This window comes from Manis pentadactyla, chromosome 18 (genome assembly GCF_030020395.1).
Source record: "Manis pentadactyla isolate mManPen7 chromosome 18, mManPen7.hap1, whole genome shotgun sequence".
In the NCBI taxonomy this organism is placed as follows: domain Eukaryota; kingdom Metazoa; phylum Chordata; class Mammalia; order Pholidota; family Manidae; genus Manis; species Manis pentadactyla.
The window spans coordinates 12,115,440-12,136,760 of record NC_080036.1 but is presented as its reverse complement, the minus strand read 5'-3'; the positions used below and the strand labels follow the sequence as shown (position 1 = coordinate 12,136,760).

The following is a 21,321-nucleotide window of genomic DNA, read 5'->3' as shown; positions in this document are numbered from 1 at the left end:
GAGAATTTTAATACACCACTTACATCAATCGATACATCATTGAGACAGTAAATCAATAAATCAAGTAAATCAATAATGAAACAGTGGCTTTGAACAACCCATTAGACCAAATGAATTCAGCATATGTATATACAGAACATTACATCAAAAACAGCAAGATACACCTTATTTTCAAGGGCATTTTGGACATTCTCTAGAATAGATTACATATTAGGACACAAAAAAGTCTCAAAAAACTTAAAAAGATTGAGAATATGTCAAGCATGTTTTTAAACCTAAACCACAATGGAGTGAAGCTGGATATCAACTACAAGAAAAACTATAAACTCATGGAGGCTAAACTAGCTTCCAAACAACCAGTGAATTAATGAACAAATCAAGCAGGAATTTTTTTTAAATGAAGCCAAATGAAAATAATACACAAAGGTTCACAATTTGGGATAGAGCAAATGCAGTTTTAAGGGGAAGTTTATACATGTCTACCTCAAGAAAGAAGAAATGTCTCAAATAAATAATTTCACTCTAAACCTAAGTAAAGTAAAAAAAGAACAAAAAACTCAAAATTAATAGAAGATGAGAATAAAGATCCAAGGGGAAATAAATCAAATACAACCTACAGAACAATACAAAAGATCAAGAAAACTAAGAGCTGGCTCTACAACAAGAAAGATAAAATTGACAAACTTTTAGCTAGACACATCAAGAAAAAAAGAGGACACAAAATATAATCAGAAATGAAAAAGGAAAAGTTATAATGGTCACCACAGAAATGAAAAGAATTATTAGAGAATTCTTTAAAAATTATATGCAAATAAATTGGAAAACCTAAAAGAAATACACAACCTTCCAAGACTGACCCAGGAAGAAGCAGAAAAGCTGAACAGACCAATTACCAGTAAAGAAAAAAATTGAATTGGTAATAAAAAAAACTGCCAACAAACAAAAGTCCAGGAAAAAGATGGCTTCACAGATGAATTCTGCAAAACTTTTAAAGAGCTAATACCCACTCTTCTTCAAGTACTCCAAAAAATATAAAAGTAGAGAGTACTTCCAAACTCATCCTATGAGGCCAGTCACTCCAATACCAACACTAGACAAAGACACTACAAGAAAAAATATTACAGTCCCATATCCCTAATGAACATAGATGCAAAAATCCACAACAGAATATTAGCAAACCAAATTCAAAATACATTAAAAGGATCCTCCTTCATGACCAAGTGGGATATATTCCATGGATGCAAGGATGGTACAATATTTGTAAATCAATCAATGTGATACACCACATTAAGAAAAGGAATGATAAAAACCATATGATCATCTCAATAGACAATGAAAAAGCATTTGACAAAAGTAAACATCCATTCATGATAAAAGCTCTCAACAAAGCGGATATGGAAGAACACTCCTCAACATAAAATAGGCCATATACGACAAACCCACAGTTAACATCATAGTCAATGGTAAAAAGCTAAAAATATTTCTTCTAAGATCAGGAACAAGACAAGAATGTCTACTCTCACCACTTTTATTCAACATAGAACTGGAAGTCGTAGCTATGTCAATCATACAAGAAAAAGAGATAAAATTCATCCAAATTCGTAAGGAAGAAGTAACTGTCACTCTTTGCAGAAGACATAATACTATATACAGAAAACCTTAAAGACTCCACCAAAAACTATTAGAATGAATAAATGGATTCTGCAAAGCCACAGGATACAAAATCAATATACCAAAATCTGCTGCCTTCCTGTATAGTAACAATGAACTAGCAGGAAGTGGAATCAGGGAACAGTATGATTTACAGTTGCATCAAAAATAATAAAATACCTAGGAATAAACCTAACCAAGGAGGTGAAAGACCTGTACTCTGAAAACTATAAGACACTCAGGAGAGTAATGAAAGAACACACCAATAAATGGGAATTTATCCCATGCTCATAGATAGAAGAATTAACATCATCAAAATGGCCATCCTGCCCAAAGAAATTTATAGATTCAATGCAATCCCTACCAAAATACCAACAGTATTTTTCAATGCAGTAGAACAAATAGTTCTAAAATTCATATGGAATCACAAAAGACCCTGAAGAGCCAAAGAAATCTTGAAAAAGAACAAAGCTAGGAGTATTATGTTCCCTGACTTCAAGCTATACTATGAAGCTCTATCAAAAAAGTAATCAAAACCATATGGTACTGACACAAGAACAGACACATAGATCAGTGGAATGGAATAGAGAGTCAAGATATAAACCCACTCATATATTGTCAATTGATATATGATAATGGAACCATGAATATACAGTAAGGAAAATATAGCCTCTTCAACAAATGGTATTGGGAAAACTGGACACCTACATGCAAGAGAGTGAAACTGGACTACTCCATACACAAAACTAAACTGAAGATTGATTAAAGACCTAAATAGAAGACATGAAACCATAAAACTCTTAGAAGAAAACAGGCAAAAATCTCTTGAACATAGCATAAGCAATTTTTTTCCTGGATACATCTCCTTGGGCAAAGGAAACAAAATAAAATATGAACAAGTGGGACTGCATAAAACTAAAAAGAAAGACAAGTACCAAATGATTTTACTCATATGTGGAGTATAAGAACAAAGGAAAACTGAAGGAACAAAATAGCAGCAGAAGCACAGAACCCAAGAATGGACTAACAGTTACCAAAGGGAAAGGGACTGGGGAGGATGGGTGGGAAGGGAGGGATAAGGGCGGGAAAAAAGAAAGGGGGCATTACGATTAGCATGTATAGTGTGTGGGGGGCACAGGGAGGGCTGTGCAACACAGAGAAGACAAGTAGTGATTCTACGGCATCTTACTATGCAGATGGACACTGACTGTGAAGGGGTATGTGGGGGGGACTTGGTGAAGTGGGGAGCCTAGTAAATATAATGTTCTTCATGTAATTGTAGATTAATGATACCAAAATTAGAAAAAAGCTTTGGTACAGCAAAGGACACCATCAGCAGAACAAAAAGGTTAACTACAGTATGGGAGAACATATTCTAAATGATTTGTCCAGTAAGGGGTTAACATCCAAAATATATAAAGTACTCATATGACTCAACACAAACAAATAACCTGATTAAAAAATGGGCAAAGGACTTGAACAGACATTTTTCCAAAGAATACACAGAGATGGGCAATAGGCAAATGACAAGTTGTTCCACATCACCAAACGTCAGGGAAATGCAAATCCAAACCACAATATAACCTCACACCAGTTAGAATGAACACTATCCAAAAAACCAGAAAAAACAAAGTTGCTGAAGATGTGGAGAAAAGAGAAAACCCTCCTACACTGTTGGTGGGAATGTAAATTGGTGAAGCCACTATGGAAAGCAGTATGGAGGGTCCTCAAAAACTGAAAATAGAAATACCATATGACCCAGTAGCTCCACTTGCAGGGATTTATCTGAAGAAAACATCTCTGATTCCAAAAGATAGATGCAACTATATGTTTTTTACCATGTTACTTACAATAGCCAAGGTATGGAAGCAACCAAAGTGTCAATCAATGGTTGAATGTGATACATCTACATAGTGGAATATTATTCAGACCTAAAAAAGAAAGCAAGCCTGCCATTTGCAATATCAGGATGGACCTAAAGGGCATTATGCTAAATGAAATAAGCCAGGCAGAGTGAGACAAATACCATATGATTTCACTTACATGTGGAGTCTAAAAACAAAATGAACAAAACAGCAGTAGACTCATAGACACTGAGAAGTGTCTGGTGTTTACCATGGTAGGGGGGTTGGGGTGAGTGGGTGGGGTGCATGTCAAAGATAAAGAGGAAGAAAATTTCAATCATAATATAAGCTGGTCACAGGGATGGAAGTGCAGCATGAAGAATATAGTCAATGGTTCTGTAATATCTTTCTGTGTTGACTTATGGTAACTGTGCTAGTTGGGATGAGGACTTAATAGTATGTGTAACTGTTGAATTACTGTTTTATATACTTGAAACCAGTATAATATTGTGTATCAACTATGCTTCAGTAAAAAAATTAAAAAGGAATACATTTCTAAGAGATTACTACAGAAATTTTATACCAATAAATTGGACAAAATAAATAAAACTGGATAAATTCCTAGAATCATGTAATTTTCCAAGACTAATCCAGAAAGAAATAGAAAATTTGAACAGACTGAATACTTAATGAAACTGGATTGGTAATCAAAATATTTCCAAAACTCAAAATACCAGGACCACATGTCCTGACAAAAGAAATCTACCAAACATTTCAAAAAGAGTTAATACCTATCCTTCTCAAACGATTCCAAAATTTGAACAGGAAGGGAAACTCCAAAATATTTTCTGTCAGGCCAGCATCACCTTGATAAAAACTCAGATAAGATACTCCAAAAAAAAAAGAAAATTATACACAAATATCTCTAATGAACATAGATGTTAATAGTTTCTCCTTGTGTCCTTAAGAATTTTATTATATTGGAAAAAAGAAAAAAGCCCTGCTTAATTTATTTTAAAATATGATAGTTTAATCTTCAGCAGGACATGTGAAATCTTTACAGAGGCATTTCAGGTCTTGGATGGTAGGTCAACCATTCAAAAATGGACCCTGACTCCTCCATACTTAATGTGTAGGCCTTATCCTCATGCTGTTTCATGGGTGGCAAATTGGATCTATCTTTGTGCTGTCTGGAAAAGCGCAATGTGTGAAGAGAATAGTTTAAACAGTGTTTTATTCAGCTTTGCCATTTTCTACTATAAGCAAAGGCACCTGAGGTACTTCTACTTTTTTCCTACATTGACACAACTACCATTGATACTTCATTTATAAAGGAACTTGGCATTATCTGAGCATATCAGTTGGGAATACAAACTTTGTTTCTCTTTTCTCAGTTATGCTTTGCTGTGAGAAATATAAACATCTACTGGTTTATTTTAACATGGAGTAGATTCATTGGCAACATGCAACATGTAATCTTGGAAAGAAAGGAAAGGACTAATACAGCAACTCAGCAATATTATCAAGGACTCCTCTCCTTTCTAGATTCCATTCTCCCCGTCTCAGTGTCTAGTTCTTCACCAGCAGTCTTTTTGAGTCACATTCCAAACTGGCTGTGGTAAGTAGAGGCCTCTGCCTTTTCACAGTCTGGAATAAGATGACAGTGTATAGGACTAAGGGCAAGAGCTTCATCCTCATGCAGCTTTGCTTTCTGGGATGAAAGCTCTCCTAAGAGACTTCTATATACTTCATACATCTCATTGGAACAATTGTCCTGTTGTTGTCATGTTGTCTAACTATCTTATTGTCCTGCTCCCTGCCAGGGAGGCTGGTATTACCAGTATTTCCCCTTTCTAACTGTGCTAGGACTAAGAATTTTTACAAGTCAACTGTCTTACTGTTACACTCCCTACTTATGTAGGGAGAGTGTGGCTCTGGAAGGAAGGGGGTTCCGCCCCAGGGCAAGTTCCTTATGAATCTGATGAGACTGACTGAAGACAAGGGAAAGTGTTGGTTGCGGATTAAAGGCCTTTTTATTTCTCACAGCTCACTCTCTCCCCTGGCGTGCTCCTCTCTCTCACCAGTGTGCTCCCAAGTCCTCCCTGTCGGGCTGCTGCATGCTCTCCTTTCCCCTGCCCCTTCTGGGAGGAACTTTATGAGCAGGTCCGTGGGACTGGTGGGCATCTGACCAATTATTTACCAGGAAAAGAGGGGAGGAGAGAATGGCTGCTACTCTCCTCCCCTTACCCCAGACCAGAAATCCCATGATGGTCAAGGGTTCTGCCTTGATAAGCATACTATCAGGGTCAGGTGGAAATCCTAGTTGAAAACTTCTATTTACCCCACAGAGAGATTGGCAGGGCCTGAAATCTGTGCTGCTTTGTTGTAATTGTAGTTTGGCCAATGTGGAGAAGATGGAGGCAAACACACCCAGTCAGCTCTCTGCAAAATCTTCCTGGATCCATACTTACTAGACCCAGGACTATGGACAACATATTTAATCCTTCCCCACTACCTATGCTTCATTTCCTTGTCTATTATAAGGCAATATTAAAAATGATAACCTCATAGGTATCTTTTTGGAATCAAATACATTAACAAATTTAAAGAATGAACATTTCCTGGGGCATTATACACTTTCAATAAATAACTGCTGTTATTTTCTAGACCTGGCATCTGAAGTGAGGCCAATTGCTATACAAGCAATATTATAGAAAGAAATAAAACGAAAAATTTGAAGCTATTTTCTATACAAGCAATAGTATAGAAAGAAAAGAAAAGAAAAACTTGACATTGTATCCTCTATGACTATCTCAAAATTGATTTAACTTAAGCATTTGATTCTGGAAGGTAAGTAAGGAAGAGAATCAAAATTGCCATAAAATTACTTGTCAGTTTAAAACATGGCATTTGGTTGTTGGAAACTGATGGCTGCCAATCATTTAACATGCATGCCTCAGTTATTTATCTGTTTTATGGAAATAAAATGAAAATAGTTTTAGCTATTGTTCATATGCATTTTTACATTTAAGCCTCAAGAAATAATATAAGAAGAAATATACTCAGTTAAGCAATGTGAGCTAGGTGAGGTTCAGAAACTTCCTAAAGGCTGCTCAAGACAGGAAGCCAGACTCTACAAACACACCTTGCTGTGAAATCATTTCCTTTACAAATATACAATCTCTGTATTACTTTTATATCTTCTTCCTATCATATAGCAATTTATCATTTGCATATAACATTGCAGACTTTCCTTCCCATCTACTTGGCCCTACCTGAATATTCCCTGCTCCAGTACAGCCATAAGAAAAGGTGAGGAATGGCAAATATACATATACTCTATATAAATTTGGTTAGAACTCCCATATACTGATGGTGTCTTGCCAGTGGGTTTCATCCCCAGGCAAGTTTGCTATGGATTCAATGTGACCAAAGAAATAGTAAAATGTTCTTTGCGGTGAAAGGGTTATTACCCAGCTTGTTCTCCTGGTGGTAGGTAGAGCACTAGCATCTCTGTGTCTGCCCAGAGCACTGGGCCGAGCTCTCTAAATAGTACAATGATAGCTTATTGCCTTAAGTTGTGGAAGTGGTAGCCTAGCAACAGGCCAATTACATCACTAGGTGGTTTCAGTTCAGTGAGGATCCTGGCCATAGGAACCCCAACTTCCCCACACTCCACCCCTCCAGGATTCTCACCTTACAATCTACATGCTTTCAATCTTCCACAATGGTCCCTGTGCGAGAAGCTGGAGCACTGTAACTAGATTCCACAATAGCAAGAGAGGATAACAGCAACTTAGAAATAATAACAAAAATTAAGATACAAGATTTGGTACATGTAAGAAAAATTATAATAATCCTCAAGCCAGAGGAGGTTCCTAATAACAAAACTTGTAATAATCCTCAAGTCAGAGGAAGTTTCCAATCCACAAAGACTTTAGGGGTGATAAGACACATGTTTTAATGACACCAACATAGGAAAATCTTGTCGAACAGCTAGGATGCATGCAAGAGAGGGGTCCTGTGATAGGACTGTAGCAGGAAGGGGGTCCCTTCCAGGTCTAGGATACCACACTTTTACTCCTTTCCCCATGGGGGTTACTGAAGGGTCTACATATACCGTTACTAGAAGTGCATGCACTGGCCATAATGATAAAAAAAAAACTCCCTGGCAAGATGCTCCTACCTTCTGCCAATTCAGGATATACTACTATGACCTTTGGGGGTCATTCTGCTGTTATTCCAGGAATACACAGGAGGCCAGCTTCCAGGCCTGTCCACAAGGTGCCAGGAGAGGCAGCCATCATTGGTCCATGTGCTGAAAGGTCCAAGGCCACGTCCACTGAATGGAGTCTTTGGGGTTCAGTGCAGTTGGTGCTGGCAGCAAGATGTTATTCTGGTGGCTGAACCTCAGCTTCAGTGATTCTACCTCGGTTTATACTTGCAGTTGTATAGGGGAGGCAGCAATATCTGTGAACATGTCTACAGGGCTCAGGGCTCTCTTTTGGGGTCTCTTGTTCAAACGCTAAAGCACAGTCCATAAGAAGAATGACGATCCTCACACACTATTGGTATCTGACTTTAGTCCAAATTTTAACAAGCCATTGTGCCTCTCTGTCACGCCTGCTTTGGTAGGATTGTATGGCACATGAAACTTCTATTTGATTCCCAGCTGTCACACCCATTCTTGCAGTGTTTGTCCAGTAAAATGGGTGCCCTGATCACTCTCAATTACCTGTGGTCAGCCATAGGCAGAAACTCCAGGCCTCTTTTGTTCATCTGCTGGTCTGCACAATGGGTAGGAAAAGCAACCAGAAGTCCAGTAGCTGTGTCCACAAAAGTCATGGCATACCGATGTCCTTCTGACACAGGTAGAGGCCCAATATAGTCTGTCTGCCACCTGATGAGGGGTATAGGCCCCTTACCTATTGTCCCATATTGCTGTGGAACTTGGTCTAAGTCACTTTTGGAGCACACAACACACTCCTGCCAGACTCTACTAACTTCTTCAAAGGTCAAAGGGAAGCCCCACCAACAGGCTACAGCCCACATTGTCTTTTGCCCTGCATGCAAAAAATGCTCATGTAACCATTGGGCTACATCAGAGGCAGGCTTTCTTTCAAACCAATGTATCTGGGCCAATTTGTTTGCTTCATCATTTCCTGGGGATGCCAGTGGCAAATCACCTGTCACATGGTATCCTATAATTATTTAAGTCTGACCACAGGCCCATAAGTCTTGCAACAATTTTTGCCCCCAAAGGGGTCCGTGACCAAACAGCCAGTTGGCATGGTACCAGCTTGGTGCTACAGGGTCAATCCCCAATATACAGCCCACCTGTCAGTGCAGACAATTATAGGGAAGGGCTCCTGGCTGATCACAAGCCACAGGCCCGCAACTCTGCCCATTGGCTACTCTTCCCCTCACCATCTTCCATCCATATTGTCTCAGTCTTAGGATGAAAAGCTATGGCTCTCCATTTTACGTGCTGCCCACGGCTAGAGCCATCTGTGTACCATACATATTCGGGTATAGGGTCTCTACCCTCCTGATAGGGACTCTCTGCTACTAATGGATCAAAGGCAAGTTCTTCCTGCTTTTCAAAAGTATATGTCACTGGCCCCAATAAGCATTGGAGTTCTTCCCTCAAGGAGCTACTAGAGAGGGCACTACCCTGCTGTAGGTAAGGACCCCATTTGGCCAGTGTGGGTGCTTGTGCCACACCACTCCTTGGCTTTTGAGTCCCGTGTCGTACTCATCCTAAGATGGGATAGGTGGTTATTACCTTTACCAGGGCCATTCCACTGATGGGTTCTGTAGCCAGCAAGGCGTGATACATGGCAGCCAGTTATTTTTCTATCAAAGTGTATCATACCTCTGCACCTTTCCAGAGTTGTGGCCAGAAACCAATAAGTTGGTGAGTTCATTCAAGCCACTGCCAGAGACCCCAGCCGTAACTGTCTTCAGTCACATGAACATCCAGCTCACAGGGCCTTGATGGGTCTATCACACTCAAAGCCTGCACGACCATGAATGCCCATTTTGCTTTAGTAAAGGCAGATGCACATGTCTGATCCCAGTCCCACCTGTTGCCCTTTCATACCAACCAGTATAAGGGCCTCAGAATTTGTGCCAAGTGCAGAATAAACACTCTCCAGTAGCCTAGAAGACCCAGAAACTCCTGTAGCAATGCTACAGTTGTAGGGGTAGGAAAGACCTGGACTTTATCTATAACTGCTTCTGGTATAACTTTGGTCTTACCCGACCAGATGACCCCCAAGAATTTGACAGACAAACCAGGTCCACAAACCTTGGTACTGTTCACAGCCCATCCTTTCTCCTGTAGATGTTACAGCAGTCTAGGTGCTGCACCTTCTAGATCTGAGAGAATTGGACATGAGCATGACATCATCAATATAATGGTACAGCCGCACCATTGGCAGTTTCTCCCATGCTGCCAAGGCCTGGGCTACAAGTCCATGACAGATGGTGGGGCTGTGGAGGTGTCCCTGTGGAAGGACGGTGAAAGTCCATTGCCGTCCTTCCCACGTGAAGGCAAACTGTTCCTGACTTTCCTGTTCAATGTCAATGGAAAAGAAGGCATTAGCAAGATCTACCACATAATGGTATGTTCCTAGTTCATGGCTGAGGGTATCCATCAGGCCTGCAATAGAGGGGACAGCAGCATGCACAGGGGTTACGACTTTATTCCCTTCTCTGTAATCCACAGTCATACACCAGGAGCCATCTGGCTTTTTTACTGGCCACGCTGGGGTATTGAAAGGACTATGGGTGGGCTTTATAATACCCACCGTTTCCAGCTCCTGGAGAGTTTCTCCAATCTCTTTATGGCCTCCTGGCAGTTTGTATTGTTTGGTATTAGTCAACTGCAGAGGCACAGGCAAAGCTATGGGAGGGTGCCTAGCATGTCCCCTCAGAACTACCTTCGCCACATGTACTCTCAGTCTGAACTCACCTGCAGTGGTCTTCAACCATAGACCCTGCAGGATATCAATCCCCAAAATATACTCAGGGATAGGAGATATATACACAGTGTAGTCTTTTGGGGGTAGACATCCTATTCCCAAAGGTATTTGGGCTTGTTTCACTCTGATAGCCTTACCCACATATCCATCTATGATAGTGGGGTTCCCAGGGAACCACTCAGGGTTACCATGAATCAGTGAACATTCAGCCCCAGCGCCCACCAGGGCCAGGACACGTTGTATGTTCACTGGGGCCAATGGATAGCTATTTCAACATGTGGCCTCAGGTTTTTTTTTCCCCCAGTCCCTCAGGGCAGATACCTCGACCTTCCCCTTAGTCAAACCATGTTCCCCAATTATCTTCCTGCATGAGCTCAAGTGAGGTTGGCACGCTCTCCAGTAGGAAGTCTTGCAAACACACAGGCTGGACTTGTGGCTCTGTCTCTGGCCTCTGCATCTTTGGTCTTAATGGCTGGAACTGCTGCTCTGGTTTCAGTTGTTGCCATAGCTCTAGTAAGATCGTATTTGACTTTCCATCTAATTGCCTTCCATCTGCTCCTGCTGTATTAAATCAACCCACATCTGGGTTCTCGTAACCTTCATAGGGCCCTTTAAATTCTTCTTGTGAGTAGCAGAACTTATTGCTTTCTGTGTTCTCATTGATTCAGCCTCTCTTAAGTCTGCTACTGTATGTGTCACCTCACTTATGGGATGCCCTAAGTGAAGGGAAAGAATGGCCACTAGAGACCCAATGAGGGATATGGGAGCTGTTTGAAGCACAGTATTTCTCATCCCAGTAGTGAAAATCTCTTCATCTGGGCCATAATTGTCTGGACTATAAACAGCATTTCTTATGCCTAGCTCTCATAACACCTGTTGAAGCTCAGCACGTCTTCCATCTAACAGGACAGGATGGTAGATCACTCTGGGCCACACACCAAGAAGTGCAGCCATAAGCCAATCAAGGAGAGTGTGACTCCCTGGGGTCTGATGCGCATTTTGTAATCGCTGCCTCAAGGCAGGCTGCACTGTCCAGGAAGCCAGCTTTCCCATCTCTGATCCCTACAGAACAATTCCATCCACCCCTAAGTCCCACAGATGCAGGAGCCAAGCTGATACTGACTCCAAGGGCTTCTGCCTAAACCAGGAGCCCAAATCCACCAGCTTATCCTGAGTATAGGGGCGGAGCATAGAGTGCTCCACAAACGGGAGGGGCTGCTCCTCTCCTTGAAGAACTTTCAGCTGCTGGGTCTTTATTTTCTTTACAACCACTTGGGTGTGCTTACAGGAGCAGCCAGTGCTGCCAGCACCACCCCTTCATCCTTCCCCAGCTCCTCCATTTCTGGGGCTGATGGCACCTTTCTCTCCCCTCCCCAAGTGCCTCCTCTGCTACAACCTTTACCTTTTCTACTGTGCCTCTCAGCAATGCCAGTTCAGTCTTCAGAAGCTCTCTTACCTTCACCTCATGCTTCACAGCTGACATTCTCGAGCCACCTCCGCCTGTGCTTCCCTCAGGAGTTTGCCTTTTTCCTTGATGGCCTCTTCCTCCTCCAGAACACCTGGCAGTGCTGCCCTCTCATTCTGTAAGGAATTTTTTTACCTCTTCAATGGCACCTTGATGCCAGTGTTCTTGTGCTAACTCCGCTCACATCAATGCCATTTCCTTCTTCAGGGAATCCACAGGAGTTTGCAGCTCGTGTTCTCACACCGCCATTTCTTGGGTCTCCTCTGTAGACCCTTTTTAATACTGTGAGAAGCAGTCAACCCACAGTCCCCGCTGCCTCACGGGCACTCTTTCTCTCACAAGACCTACTTGTTATACCAAGGGCCACCCCTACAGCCTCAGGTGTCACCTCCACTTGCCTCAGTCCTGGGGTGGGGCCCAGTCCTCTCAGCGTCAAGCCACCTCAGACCACATACGCACTGGGGGACGATCTACTGTGTCCCCATTCACAGGGGCAGCCCACTGAAGTACCCCTCCCATAGGGGCAGCCTGTCTTTTTTCTTGGTCTACAATGAACCCTGCCAACTATGCCAATTGTCTTGCCAATGGGTTTCAGCCCTGGGCAAGTTCACTGTGGAGTCAATGTGACCAAAGAAATTGACAGCAAAACGTCCTTTGGGGTGAAAGGGTTTATTACCCTACTCGTTCTTCCGCTGGTAGTTCAAGCACTAGCGTCTCTGCCTCCACCCAGAGCACTGGGCCGAGTTCTCTGTAAGTGTGATAATAGCTTATCACCTAAAGGTGTGGAAGCAGTAGCCTAGAAACAGGCCAGTTACACCATCAGGTGGTTTAAGTTCAGTGAGGATCCTGGCCATAGGAACCCCAACTTCCCCACACTCCACTCCTCGAGGATTCTCACCTTACAATATACACGCTTTCAATCTTCTGCAATGGTGGATGTGAGAGAAAGCTGGAGCACTGTAACTAGATTCCACAGCAGCAACAGAGGATAACAACTTAAGGATAATAACAAAAATTAAGATACAACAAGATTTTGACACAGGTAACAAAACTTATAACAATCCTCAAGCCAGAGGAAGTTCCCAATCCACAAACACTTCAGGGGCGATAGGACACATGTTTTAATGACACCAACATAGGCAAATCTTGTTGATCAGGTAGGTTGCATGCAAGAGAGTGGTCCTGTGATAGGACTGTAGCAGGAAGGGGGTCCCTTCCAGGTCTAGTATACAATATTTTCAATCCTTTTCCCATGGGGGCTACTGAAGGGTCTATATATAGTGCTACTGGAGGTGCATGCACTGGCCATAATGATAAAACAAATCTCCCTGGTAAGATATCCCTACCTCTGGCTGTTCAGGATATACTACTGTAACCGTTGGGGGCCACTCTGCTGTTATTCCAGGAATACATAAGAGGCCAGCTTCCAGGCCTTGTCCGAAGGTGCCAGGAGAGCCAGCCATCGTTGGTCCATGTGTCAAAAGCTCCAAGGCCATGTCCACTCAATGGAGTATCTGGGATTAAGTGCAGTTGGTGCTGGTAGCAATATATTATTCTGGTGGCCAAAATTCAGTTTCAGTGATTCTTCCTTGGTTTATACTTGCAGTTGTATAGGGGAGGCAGCAATATGTGTTAACATGTCTATGGGGCTCAGGGATCCCTTTCAGGGTCTCTCATTCAAATGCCAAAGCACAGTCCATAAGAGGACTGACCATCCCCGCAGACTGTTGGTATTTGACTTTAGTCATGATTTTAACAGGCCATTGTGCCTCTCTATCATGCCTGCTGTGGTAGGATTGTATGGCACAGGAAACTTCCACTTAATTCCCAGCTGTTGCACCCATTCTTGCAGTGTATGTCCAGTAAAATGGGTGCCCTGATCACTCTCAATTACCTGTGGTCAGCCATTGGTGGCAAAGAGATGCTCCAGCCTTCTTTTGGTCATCTGCTGGTCTGCACAACAGGTAGGAAAAGCAACCAGAAGTCCAATAGCTGTGTCCACATGTCATGGCATACCAATATCCTTCTGACACAGGTAGAGGCCCAATGTAGTCTATCTGCTACCTGACGAGGGGTATAGGCCCCTTACCTATTGTCCCATGTTGCTGTGGAAATCGGTGTAAGTCCCTTTTGGAGCACATGACACACTCCTGCTGGGCTCTACTCTTCAAAGGTCAAAGGGAAGCCCCATAGATGGGTTACAGCCCACATTGTCTTTTGCCCCACATGGAAAAATTGATCATGTAACCATTGGGCTACATTAGAGGCAGGATTTCCTTCTAACCAACATATCTGGGCCAATTTATCTGCTTCATCACTTTCTGGGGATGCCAGTGGCAAATGACCTATCACATGGTACCCTGTAATTATTTTAGTCTGACCACAGGCCCATAAGTCTTGCCACAATTTTTGCCCCCAAAGGGGTCCATGACCAAACAGCCAGTTGGCATGGTACCAGGTTTGTAGCTACAGGTTCACGCCCCAATAGACAGCCCAGCTGTCAGTACAGACAACTATAGGGAAGGGCTCCTGGCTGATCACAAGCCACACAGCCCGCAACTCTGCCCATTGGCTGCTCTTCCCCTCACCATCTTCCATCCATATTGTCTCAATCTTAGGATGGAAAGCTATGGCCCTACTTTTTGTGGGTTGCCCATGGCTGGAGCTGTCTGTGTACCATGCATCTTCAGGTATAGGGGCTCTTCCCTTCTGATAGGAACTCTTTGCTACTAATGGTTCATAAGGAAGTTCTTCCTGCTTTTCACTAGTATATACCACCGGCCCCAACAAGCATTAGAGTTCTTCCCTCAAGGGGCTACTAGAGAGGGCACTACGCTGCTGTAGGTAAGCACCCCACTTGGCTAGTGTGGGTGTTTGTGCCAAACCACTCCTTGGCTTTTGGGTCCAGTCTTGTACCCACCCAAGATGGGATAGGTGGTTATTACCTTTATTGGGGCCATTCCACTGATGGGTTCTGTAGCCACAAGGCATGATATATCGCACAATTTGTTTTTCTATGGAAGCGTATTGTACCTCTGCCCCTTTCCAGAGTTGTGACCAGAATCCAATAGATTGATGAGTTCGTTCAAGCCACTGCCAGAGACCCCAGCCATAACTGTCATCAGTCACATAAATGTCCAGGTCACAGGGCCTTGATGGGTCTATCACAGTCAAGGCCTGCATGGCCTTGATTGCCCGTTTTGCTGTAGTAAAGGCAGATGCACATGTCTTATCCCAGTCCCACCTGATGCCCTTTCATACCAACCGGTGTAAGGGCCTCAGAATTTGTGCCAAGTGCAGAATAAACACTCTCCAGTAGCCTAGAAGACCCAGAAACTCCTGTAGCAATGCTACAGTTGTAAGGGTAGAAAGGCCTGGACTTTATCTATAACTGCTCCTAGTATAACTTTGGTCTTACCCGACCAAATGACCCCCAATAATTTGACAGACAAATCAGGTCCCTGAACCTTGGTGCTGTTCACAGCCCTTCCTTTCTTCTGTACATGTTGCAGCAATCTAGGTGCTGCACCTTCTAGATCTGAGAGAGAATTGGACGTGAGCATGACATCATCAATATAATGGTACAGCCACACCATTGGCGGTTTCTCTCATGCTGCCAAGGCCTGGGCTCTAAGTCCGTGACAGATGGTGGGGCTGTGGAGGTATCCCTGTGGGAGGATGCTGAAAGTCCATTGCCATCCTTCCCAGGTGAAGGCAAACTATTCCTGACTTTGCTGCTCAGTGTCAATGAGAAAGAAGGTATTAGCAAGATCTACCACATAATGGTATGTTCCTAGTTCATGGCTGAGGGTACCTATCAGGACTGCAATAGAGGGGACAGCAGCATGCATAGGGGTATGACTTTATTCCCTTCTCTGTAATCCACAGTCATGCGCCAGGAGCCATCTGGCTTTTTTACTGGCCACGCTGGGGAATTGAAAGGACTATGGGTGGGCTTTATAATACCCACCGTTTCCAGCTCCTGGAGAGTTTCTCCAATCTCTTGATGCCCTCCAGGCAGTTTTTATTGTTTGGTATTAGTCATCCGCAGAGGCACAGGCAAAGCTATGGGTGGGTGCCTAGCATGTCCCATCAGAACTGCCTTCACCACATGTACTCTCAGTCTGAACTCACCTGCAGCCATAGACCCTGCAGGATATCAATCCCCAAAATATACTCATGGATAGGAGATATATACACAGTATACTCTTTTGGGGGTAGACACCTTATTCCCAAAGGTATTTGGGCTTGCTTCACTCTGATAGCCTTACTGCCATATCCATCTATGACAGTGGGGGTCCCGGGGAACCGCTCAGGGTTACCATTAATCAGTGAACAGGGAAGCCAGCTTTCCCATCTCTGATCCCGACAGAACAATTCCATCCACCCTTATGTTCCACAGATGCAGGAGCCAAGCTGATATTGGAGCTCTCTCTATAGCACAATAATAGCTTATTGCCTAAAGGTGTGGAAGCGGTAGCCTAGCAACAGGCCAGTTACATCATCAGGCGGTTTAACTTCAGTGAGGATCCTGGCCATAGGAACCCCAACATCCCTACAGATGGGGATGGCAGTGGCTAGGAAAATATTACTATAGGTTTTTCAAAGCCACAGATGAGAAGTTTGATGTTAAAGGCTTTGTTCTCATATAAGATTTTAAAATAAAATAATATAATAATAATAGTAATAATTCAGCTATGAAATGTTCATGTTCAGTTCTACTCAAATGTCAAAGCTTCTAAGTAGATAATAAAGACATACAGAACATATAAGTTCTTTCTAGGTCCTTAGCAGAACAGAACTATAACCTAAGTTGGACCAGGGAAGACCTAATAGAGCAGGGAATCACCAGCAAGTCTGATGTGAAGACTGGTGTGCACCTGCAGTAGGGCAGCTAGTACTTGGAGCATGATGCCTATGGTAAAAACATTTTAGGGTGACCCACAATTAATCACACCCTTATGCAATCTCATCCCCTTGAGTGTGGGTGGAACCTGCCAATAAATTTTGGCAAAGGGTATCACTAAGGTGATTATGTTATGTTATATGGGAAAGGTGATTAAGGTCCCTTAGCAGCTTTGAGTTAATTAAAATGTAAGTTATCCTTCATGAGCTTCACCTCATTAACTGAGCCCTGTAAAGGGACTCATAGGTCTTCCCTGATATCAGAGACTATTTCTCTCCATTGAAATTTTTGAAGAAACAAGCTACCATGAATTTCCAGCCAAAACGATATGAACTCAGCCAACAAGCATGTGATCTTGGAAAGGAACACAGGCCACCTGATACTCTGATTGCAACCCTATTAGATAGGGTTCCAAAGTCTGTGTTCCTTTCCAAGCTCACATGTGCCAAAACAGCTAACGTGTGCCAAAACTGCTAGCCCACAGAACCTGAGACAATATGTTTAAGTGGTTTAAATATGCTAAATTTGTGGTACTACCACAGCTGATTTCTTTGAAATGTTAGGAAGTAACCCAGAGATGGAGAGAGCAGCATTTTCTTGCAAAATGTTTCCAGATTTCCTCCATCAGTGATAATTCCCAATTGGACTGCTAATACCATGAGGGAAAATTCCTTACTTGTGTGTCTCAGAACATTGCATCTGAGTAAAACAGGATACAGGAAACATTTCTGAATAAAAATACAAGTATTTGTTGATAGAGAATTCAGTTTGTTTGTTTTGTTTGCACAATTACCTAGGTCACTGATTCTGACCTCACTGGTATATAAGCAGTATATGTTAAAAGGGCAAATGGAACAGTTGCTTTGAAGGTATATTGTAACTAAGTGGAGAAGTAGTATTTCTGCCTCCATACTGTATTTGTCTCTTTTGTTACCTTACCTTCAGGCCAAAAACAAAAGGAAAGGGGCTTTTTTAGCTCTGCAGCCCTGCACAGAGTTTTGTAGATCATTGTGGGGAGGTTGGGGTTCCTATGGCCAGGATCCTCACTGAACTTAAACCACCTGATGGTGTAACTGGCCTGTTGCTAGGCTACTGCTTCCACACCTTTAGGTGATAAGCTATTATCGCACTTACAGAGAACTCGGCCCAGTGCTCTGGGTGGAGGCAGAGACGCTAGTGCTTGAACTACCAGCGGAAGAACGAGTAGGGTAATAAACCCTTTCACCCCAAAGGACGTTTTGCTGTCAATTTCTTTGGTCACATTGACTCCACAGTGAACTTGCCCAGAGCTGAAACCCATTGGCAAGACAATTGGCATAGTTGGCAGGGTTCATTGTCGACCAAGGAAAAAGACAGGCTGCCCCTATGGGAGGGGTACTTCAGCGGGCTGCCCCTGTGAATGGGGACACAGTAGATCATCCCCCAATGCGTATGTGGTCTGAGGTGGAATCCACAGCAAACTTGCACGGGGCTGAAACTCCTCGGCAAGACAATCATCAACAGGAATTTTTCTTACAGCTTCAGATTTCTGCAGATAGCTCCTTATCCAAAGCTTGCCTCATCTAGGAGATAGGGAAATATGTACAAAAATAATAATTGCCTTGTCAAAGAGTCTTAGAAACATCATGACTCTACCTAGGTCAGAGAGAATCAACTAACCAAGGACATGGAGCTTCCCAACTCTCCTTGGATTTTTGCTGGAGCCCAGATGTCTGCACCATCAGTCATCCACATGCTCGCTCTCATGCTCCCTCTTCCCTTAGCATTAAAGAAGCTTGCAATGAATCCTGAGTTAAAATGGTGCTTTAGGACAATTAGTCCACCATCTTCCTGGTGTGCTGGCTTTCTGAATAAAGTCACTTTCTTTGCCTCTTGTATCCCAGCTAATTGGCATGTCATGTAGCAAGTGGCACAAGCCTGGACTTGATAAGTGACAAAAGGAGCTCAGATGGAAAACACATTACAAACTCTTTTTGATTTTATCTGTCTTCAATGCGTGAATCAAAATTAAGAACTTTGTATTAGAAACATCAATTAAAAAATGAACACTATAATTAATTTTAATATTGAAAATAGCATCACTATATTTGAAATGTTTTACCTTTGTATTATTCCTTCGGTTTACTTACAGGAGGTGTGTGTCACTGCATAATCTGTTGCTTCTCAGAATGAAATTAATCATTTGTCATCTACTCTATGAAAATCAAGCCAGACACTTTAAAAGATGTTTCATTCAGTAGCTGCTATGATGTCAAGCTTTGTCAGTAATGAAGGTAGTTAGATATTGTAAGAGAAAGCGATTTTCCTTTCTCTTTAAATTATGACCTCTTAGCAGTCTAACAGCATGTGAACCTTTTCCAGGATCAGATTCCTGCTGTATGCATGACTTCCCTAGTGTCCAGCTCCTGCAGCTAAGATGGCTTCCTGAGCATTACTTCCTGGAGTGCACGGCTGTCAGCAGCATCCAGTGGTCAACAGCTTCCAACAGAACCTCCCCTTAGGAGGTTTCACACATAATGCCACCAATGAGGGAGCTACTTGTGAACCCCCTGGCAAGTCCACTAGCACAGCACACAGAGACTATTCTGCCATCCAGTGAACTGCCATGCATCCACTGCCACGCATGCTCTAGCAAGAGCTGGATTGCGATGCAATTATAGTTTGTAAGAATTCATATTCAATATTCCCTGTTCAAATTCTTATGTTATGTCTACCTTCTAATTGAACCCTCAGTCACAAAGAACTAGGAGTGATTCCAAGAGATGGAACCATAAAGATGAGACTGAGGGATTGCTTGGGTGTTCCTGTGTGCTTGCACACATTCCTGAGCTCCTTGCCAATGTGAATGAGACACCAGCAACCTATGATATGCAGCAGCACCACAGTTCATTAGCTATCACCTGCTGTTGATAGTGATAATTTCTTGTAGCTGCAGGGTTGATATTACTGAATATCAAAAGCAAAATTTAATTACACACTTTCACTACATGTTTTCTGTGAATGTTAATAAGCAATGAGACCCTGAAACTTGGAATGAGGGTATCTCTTGAAACTGAGTTGAAACTGACAACCTGGAAATAAAAAGTCACTGTGAGCCTTTCTTGCCAGTTGAAGTAGTTTCACTCTTGTTTGAAGATATTATCGCCTGCTTGAAAACCCTGAGATAACCTCACCTGGGTTAGATGCCATTAAAGGGAATGCCTGTTCTCTTCAAGTCCCATCACAAATCATTCTGTTACTAGACCCATAACTATGTCAAATATCAGTATGATCGGTATGATCTCAGGGGACAAGTGTGCACTATGACCCAGTTAATAAAAATATTTATATTTTTATGTATTTATATACATGTAAATGCATTATATATATGTACATGTGGATAAAATGAGAGTTCCTGTGGCCAGGATTCTCACCTGGCCCTGGTTGACTAGCTCACTGCACACCTGTGGGCAATACATGGCTGTTGACTCTGTAAAGAGCTCCGCCCCGTGCTCTGCACACGACATGGTGGCAGGGCTGCAAGGCTGCAGGAGAGCAGAGCAGAGGCTGGAGTGGTGGCAGCACTGAGGACGGAGGCCCAGAGGACAGCAGTGCAGGACGACTGTGGACAGAGGCGTGCAGAAGTAGAGACTGGCTTGCTGCATACAGACTCGCTCTGAGTGAATGGGATTCTAGTGACTGACCTGCCACCTGGAAATAAAGTTGGGTATTCACCCCAAAGAACGTTTTGCTGTCAATTTCTTTGGTCACACTGAATCCATAGCGAACTTGCCTGGGGCTGAAACCCATTGGCAAGACAGTACATATATATATATTTGCATATATATAAATCTTGGTAACATGTTTGGAAGTTTCCAAGTTTGTTATGCCAGAAGGGAAAATATAACAACTCATTAGATTCAGTTCATGATATCAATGCAATTACCAGGGATTCAAGATTATTTTGTGATCTTATGTAGCTGGTGATGGCTTCAATAGTTTGCTCATGTGAGCACTTAACTGCCAAAGACATGTGTATGATGTATCATGAAGGCCGGTGATGATATACCAGTAATCAGAATGGTTTGTCACACATGAGTTTTGGGTGGTAGCTAACTGATCAGAGGGTATCTGGAACCAATTAGATGGGAAGCCTACTGGAGTAGTTTATGCTCTCGGAGGAAAAGCGAGAAATGCAACAGATTCCCACCCAGTTTCCACAACTAAGTCAATTCACAGACTCAGAGTGGCATTAAGCAGACCATGGAAAGATTTGTTTATAGTATGAGAGCCGAAACAAAGAGGCAGATCATTGCCTTGTTTGACCTTAGCTGTGGACATACTCTTAGAAGATGACTCAAAATTTTTGCCAGTCTTTACTTCTCTGTAAATGAACATAAATGTGCCACAAGTATTGATTTTAGTGTTACAAATAAATTTTAGTGAGTAGGCAGATTTGCAAATACTGAATCCACAAATAATTGTTAGCTG

The 21,321-nt window shown here is 42.6% G+C and overlaps 1 long non-coding RNA gene across 1 annotated transcript in view; it reads left to right on the top strand.

The window, feature by feature from the left end:
* LOC118908801 (uncharacterized) overlaps positions 1–19,637 on the top strand; it is a 163,560-nt gene extending 143,923 nt beyond the window's left edge. The window contains exon 5 of the long non-coding RNA XR_008994641.1: positions 19,213–19,637. This is a non-coding gene — a long non-coding RNA (uncharacterized LOC118908801). The remainder of the gene's footprint in view (positions 1–19,212) is intronic.
* Positions 19,638–21,321: the final 1,684 nt, after the last annotated feature.